This window comes from Siphateles boraxobius, unplaced genomic scaffold, assembly GCF_051911475.1.
Source record: "Siphateles boraxobius isolate OS27281-9 unplaced genomic scaffold, OSU_SipBor_1 51, whole genome shotgun sequence".
Classification (NCBI taxonomy): domain Eukaryota; kingdom Metazoa; phylum Chordata; class Actinopteri; order Cypriniformes; family Leuciscidae; genus Siphateles; species Siphateles boraxobius.
In genome coordinates, this window is record NW_027509153.1 from 1,866,087 (window position 1) to 1,872,225 (window position 6,139).

At 42.0% G+C, this 6,139-nt stretch overlaps 4 non-coding genes across 4 annotated transcripts; all 4 read left to right on the top strand.

The window, feature by feature from the left end:
* Positions 1 to 1,316: 1,316 nt before the first annotated feature.
* On the top strand, positions 1,317 to 1,390 carry trnat-ugu (transfer RNA threonine (anticodon UGU)). The gene has a single exon. It is a non-coding gene; the product is annotated as a tRNA-Thr (tRNA).
* Positions 1,391 to 1,529: 139 nt separating this feature from the next.
* On the top strand, positions 1,530 to 1,618 carry trnar-ucu (transfer RNA arginine (anticodon UCU)). The gene is given in 2 exon segments: positions 1,530 to 1,566; positions 1,583 to 1,618. It is a non-coding gene; the product is annotated as a tRNA-Arg (tRNA).
* Positions 1,619 to 1,754: 136 nt separating this feature from the next.
* On the top strand, positions 1,755 to 1,828 carry trnat-ugu (transfer RNA threonine (anticodon UGU)). Its single transcript has one exon. It is a non-coding gene; the product is annotated as a tRNA-Thr (tRNA).
* A 724-nt stretch (positions 1,829 to 2,552) lies between these two features.
* trnat-agu (transfer RNA threonine (anticodon AGU)) lies at positions 2,553 to 2,626 on the top strand. The gene has a single exon. It is a non-coding gene; the product is annotated as a tRNA-Thr (tRNA).
* Positions 2,627 to 6,139: the final 3,513 nt, after the last annotated feature.

The window sequence follows — 6,139 nt, forward strand, 5'->3', positions numbered from 1 at the left end:
AAATGAGAGAGATAATAAAAAAAAATATATATATGTGGTGCAGATGCGCTTCAAGAATGGTTTGCAAGCTCCTGGCTTAGGCCTGAAATCTGCTACTACCGATTGATATGGTCAAGCCTATGGATATTTGTACAAACAAAGTCTTTACATATATGAAGAATAATACATGGATATCTTTCTGGATTTTGCCCTTTCATATCAGAAGAAGGCTCAGGAAACATTTTAGGCATTACTATCGAGAGTGTAGAGCCAAAATTAAATGAGTTCAGACATTCCCTTGAGGCGTGAAAGGCCCTCGTGTTTTGGAAACAATCCTCTTACCTCTAAGGGACCTCTTTCATGACGTGATCAGCTGTTTTCCTGATGTGCTACCTCTTTTAGACTTGTTTTACCAACAAATTTCACTGATCTGTGGCTTAGCTGGTCAAAGCGCCTGTCTCGTAAACAGGAGATCCTGGGTTCAAATCCCAGCAGTGCCTTTGGCACAGGATATGGGAGTGCTTAACCTTTTCACATATGAAAGTCTTTGCATGACGAACTGTGTTTACCTGCACAAAACTGGAAAAACTAAGAAGTGCTGCGCATGCAATACTTCCCTGAAGTGTGTCATTTTATGGTACAATGGATAGAACTTTGGACTTCTGGGATGCGAATGGAGAAATTCCCTGGTTGTGGTTTTGAGTCCCACCAGAATAGTCAGTGGCCTCTTTTGCTCTGATGTCTCTGTGAGTCAGACATATGTTTAAAACTGGGGTCCACAAACTACTTCAGAAGCCTACCCTTCACATTCTGCTCATCTCCCTTATTGGACACACCCACGTCAGATCATAGAGTACTCTACTAAGTAGCTCAATTAACCCTTTTGAAATAAGGTAAATAACGAAAATGTATAGCGTCTGGGAGGTTTCGAGAATGTTTTGAAAACCACTGGCTTAGGCCAGAATCTGCTACTTCCTATTGTTGAGATCCAGCCTCTGGATGTATTCAAAACAGTCTTTACAAATATGAATATATAATATCATGAAAATCTTTCTGGATTTTGTCTTTCAGATCAGCTGAAAGCATAGCAGAGATTGCTTTCCATTTCTCCCAGCTGAGACAGAATTTAGATGTATTGTAACTGGAGGTTCCAAAAACATTTCAGACACAAGTATTGAGAGTTTCAGATATTCCCTCTTTCTTCAACAGAGCCCTGCATGCCCCTCGGGTTTTGGAAATAATCCCCTAACCTCTTTCATGATGTAATCAGCTATTTTCCTGACCTGCTACCTCTTTTAGACTTTTTATGCCAACACATTGTAGAGAGTTCAGCAAGTGGCGCTGTGGCTTAGTTGGTCAAAGCGCCTGTCTTGTAAACAGGAGATCCTGGTTTCGAATCCCAGCAGTGCCTATGCCACAGGATGTGGGCACCACTCACTTAATCTTTTACATATGTAAATCTTTGCATGCTGAACAGTGTGCATCTGCACAAAATGAGGAAATCTAAGAAGTGATGTGCATGCAATAGCGTCTTAAAGTTCGTCTTTTGTGGCTCTGTGGCGCAATGGATAGCGCATTGGACTTCTAGATTGTGAATGGAGATATTCAAAGGTTGTGGGTTCGAGTCCCACCAGATTCGTGCATACCCTCTATTGCTCAGATGTTTTGGAAACAATCCTCTTACCTCTAAGGGACCTCGTTCATGACGTGATCAGCTGTTTTCCTGATGTGGTACCTCTTTTAGACTTGTTTTACCAACAAAATTCACAGTATCTGGCGCTGTGGCTTAGCTGGTCAAAGCGCCTGTCTTGTAAACAGGATATCCTGGGTTCAAATCCCAGCAGTGCCTTTGGAACAGGATATGGGAGTGCTTAACCTTTTCACATATGAAAGTCTTTGCATGACGAACTGTGTTTACCTGCACAAAACTGGAAAAACTAAGAAGTGCTGCGCATGCAACACTTCCCTGAAGTGTGTCATTTTATGGTACAATGGATAGAACTTTGGACTTCTAGGATGCGAATGGAGAAATTCCCTGGTTGTGAGTCCCACCAGAATAGTCAGTGGCCTCTTTTGCTCTGATGTCTCTGTGAGTAAGACATATGCTTAAAACTTGAATCCACAAACTACTTCAGAAGCATACCCTTCACGTTCTGCTTATTTCCCTTATTGGACACACCCAACTCAGATCACAGAGTACTCTACTAATTAGCTTAAGTCACCTATTTAAATAAGAATAGGTTGAAATCCACTGGCCTAGGCCAACAACCTATTGTTGGCCACCTACCTAGAAAAAAAGAAGAAAAAAAACACGCTTTCCATTTCTCCAAGCTGAAACAGCATTTAGATGTATCGTAACTGGAGGTTCCCGAAACATTTGAGACACGAGTACTGAGAGTTTCGATCCAGAAATAAATGGCTTGAGATATTCCCTTGTCCCTCAACAGAAGCCTGCACACCTTTCAGGTTTTGGAAATAATCCTGTAACTTCAAAGGGACCTATTCATGATGTAATCAGCTATTCTCTTCTTTTAGACTTTGTATACAAAAGCATCGAACCAGTGACAGTAACTGGCGCTGTGGCTTAGTTGGTCAAAGCGCCTGTCTAGTAAACAGGAGATCCTGGGTTCGAATCCCAGCAGTGGCTATTCCACAGGATGTGGGCACCGCTCACTTAATCTTTTACATATGTAAATCTTTGCATGCTGAACAGTGTGCATCTGCACAAAATGTGGAAATCTAAGAAGTGATGTGCATGCAATAGCGTCTTAAAGCTTGTCATTTGTGGCTCTGTGGCGCAATGGATAGCGCATTGGACTTCTAGATTGTGAATGGAGATATTCAAAGGTTGTGGGTTTGTCATATGGGTAATTAATAAATAAAAACGTATCGATACAAGGCCCCCACTCCAGAGCATTTTTTCACACACCGGCTTGTCTTGTTGATGTCTTGTGGATGCCATACCACCTTTGGAAGGTCAGGCTGTGCTGTCCTGTGTGTGGAGAATCAGGGTGTTCTGGTTAACCTCCACCAGCTGCATGGATGTTCCCCCCATCACCAAGCTGTTGCCCAGTACAAGCTGCCTTATCCTGCGATAGTCTTGCAGGATCAGAGACAACCTTGACAGGGCTCCCTTGCCTTTTCTTTTGGGGCTTGGGTTTACAGTGCAAAGTCTGATGAAGATGGTCTCCAGCAGACGGCAACAGTCAGGCCACTGAGCAGGTGCGCTGCTTGCACCCAGCACACATCTGTTGGTGCTCTCTACACCAGGGTGAGTGGGCTTCTTCGGGACCTTGAAGCGTCCACTCAGCAGTCTCTTTCGGCATCGACTGTCATACACCACCCGTTCCTTGTCCCGGTCATCCAGGTTCTGCCAAAGAGCAATTATGGTGTTGGCTTCCTGGTTGGTCAGGCTGAGGGCTGTGTGGTCCCGGAGATCCACCAGATATTCTGCCAGCTGGTCCACATGTTGATAACCCGGGATATTTTGGTAGTCAACAGCCTATTAAAAAACACAAACATGCAATACAATTATTACATTACATCTGTCTAATGCATAATTCCATAACTGATTGTGTTATTTTCCTGTTTATCACCGTAAAGCACTGTATAGTACAAAGCAGAGAGAGCGCCATTCTTGACATTTTACAAAGCACCAAATAAATAAAGATGACTTGACTTGATGTGTATTTGCAGCTTACAAATGAATTTAGGCTGTACTTTTAAATGTAAAATATGTGGAAAGTCTGGATTTAAAGCACTGGATGTTAATTCATCATAATTATTCTAGTTAATTTGAAAGACATACAAAGGAGTAGTATTTACCGTCTCTTCTTCATCATCATCCTGACCAGCATCCTCTGGCTCTGAGGGGAGAGTTGAAACAGATATTTCAGAGGGAACAGGTGTGACAGCAGTCCCTGAGGGTCCAGGTGATGAAGGAGACTGTGTGAGGACAAGTTTGGGGTCAGGGACCAGTGAAGGGGATGTGGAGCCCAGTACAGGTGTGGCACTGCTGGTGACCAGGGTGGAAGAACCCAGTGTCAGTGTGGAAGAGGGTGGTGACAGAACAGCCTCCGGATCTGCTATTGTGTGATCCTCGCTGATGTCACAGAAGCCCTCATCTTCATCTCGCTCCTCCACACTGAGGTCCTCAATGAGCTCTGCTGTCTGCTCAGAGTCAGGATTCATGTCCTGCAGTGCCTGACCAGTCTGCTGGAACAGATACTGCACTCCAATGAGCTCACCTGAAATAAAAACAATAAACAAACGGAAATTAAATAGAAGGTTGTGTATCATATTTGATACAATAGGCTTTTGTAGTAGCTCATATAGTGTGAGAATATAGAGCTCATCGTCAAGGAGAAAAAAAACAAAACAGTTTTATTAAGAGGCCAAATACGTTTAATTATGGGGGCAAAACATGAAATGAAATGCAATACAATGATGATTGAGAGAAAAGTCTGATGATCATTTTGATATTTACATGTAACATGATTTTCTAATCAAGTGAACCCAAGCTGCTTCAGTCTAGTAACTAGTCATTAAATATTACTAACAATATAAAAGTTATTCTTACAATTACTTTATAAAATCAGTAAAGGTTTTACAATGAAAAGAAACGTGAAGCACGAGCTGAAGGTGGACACTTTTACAATTATACTAATTGAGATATATATATATAAAATAAAACTTATATATATAAAATAAAACATATAAAACTTTTATTGTGGACAGTCCAGATGTCTGCTGTAGTTGAAATGTACTTGAGTTCCTCAAATGACTTTTTGAGCTCTATATTCATATTTTCATATTCACTGTCTATGAATTTAGCAAAAGTGTTTCGGCATGGGGCAACCCCCCTTCCTCCTCCTCGTATTGGTATTTTAGCAAGGATAGGTCTGAATGACTCAGACTCCACAGTGGACAGGGGTAGCATGTTTTCAACAACATACCTCGCAATCAATGTGTTCAGCTCTGCCTTGGTCATCACCTGTTGCTGACCCGAAAAATCGAGTGTTGCTTGCTTTAACAGAGTCTCCTTCGCTGCTGGAGCTCAAGTTGGCAGCAGCAACAAGTGTCGTGTTAGCATGTGTTAATGTGAGGTGCTTCATAAGATTCGAGTTGCTTGAGGCAGACGTGGATAAAGTCTTTTTTCCTGGGCATAGTGTGCATGTTACATAAACATTCTTGCGTTTCATTTCAATGAGCGAGAAGTAGTGCCGGTACTTCCAGTTCGAGAACGCTACCTTTGAATTTCCCTGGCTCATCATCGCCATTGTCGCTGTCTTGTGTTTAATGGTAGTCAGAGCATGCAGTGAGACAGCGCGTGAGTAGCGCATCGGCCCACCCAGCCAATCATCATCGCATTTGCAACGGTGTCATCATCCCCCCACCCCTGCTCTCTCCAGGCAGCTGATGTGCATCACACACTGACATCTCGCGCTTCATTCAACCAAATTGTAGTAACGCGCCACTTTACATTCTCAGTAACGATAACGGCGTTGCAAAAATGGGAAAAATAATTAATTAGCTTACCCCGTTACTGAAAAAATAACGCTGTTAGTAACGCCGTTATACTTAAACGCCGTTACTCCCAACACTGGGTATCACATTGCGGTCTTTCGTCGGGTACTCATGATTTTTTATGTGTATTGTAGCAGAACGTATTTCTACAGAATCTGAGACGATCTGGACATTGTCTATACTTTGTAGTATGTATCCGACACTCGGACGTATTGCATATATTACATACATATTTGCATTTGTGTGTCCTCATATCGTTGTGTCCCTTATGGCAGTATTGGCAGACGTAGCTACACCCTATAAAACCTTTCAAATTTTTAATAGATGGTAATGCCCCTCGTGATTATACAGGTTCACAGTCTTTGGATGAATTTCATCTGTGTTTTTGTACACTTGTAGATTCCCTGAGCTGTCTCGGTGAAATACCAAGATTTTTAGATCATATTTCTTTTCGAAAACAATCAAATTGTGAAATCCTATTTTTTCATGCGGTGTGAAAACACAGCTCGTATGGATTTCGTATGCAGGTCTTTGTATTTGCTGATCTGTAAACGACGGATTAAGAAAATAGGCTAGACAAAAACTCAAACACATACTGTTTTCGAAATTATTAGGACTGCATAAATGCATTTTA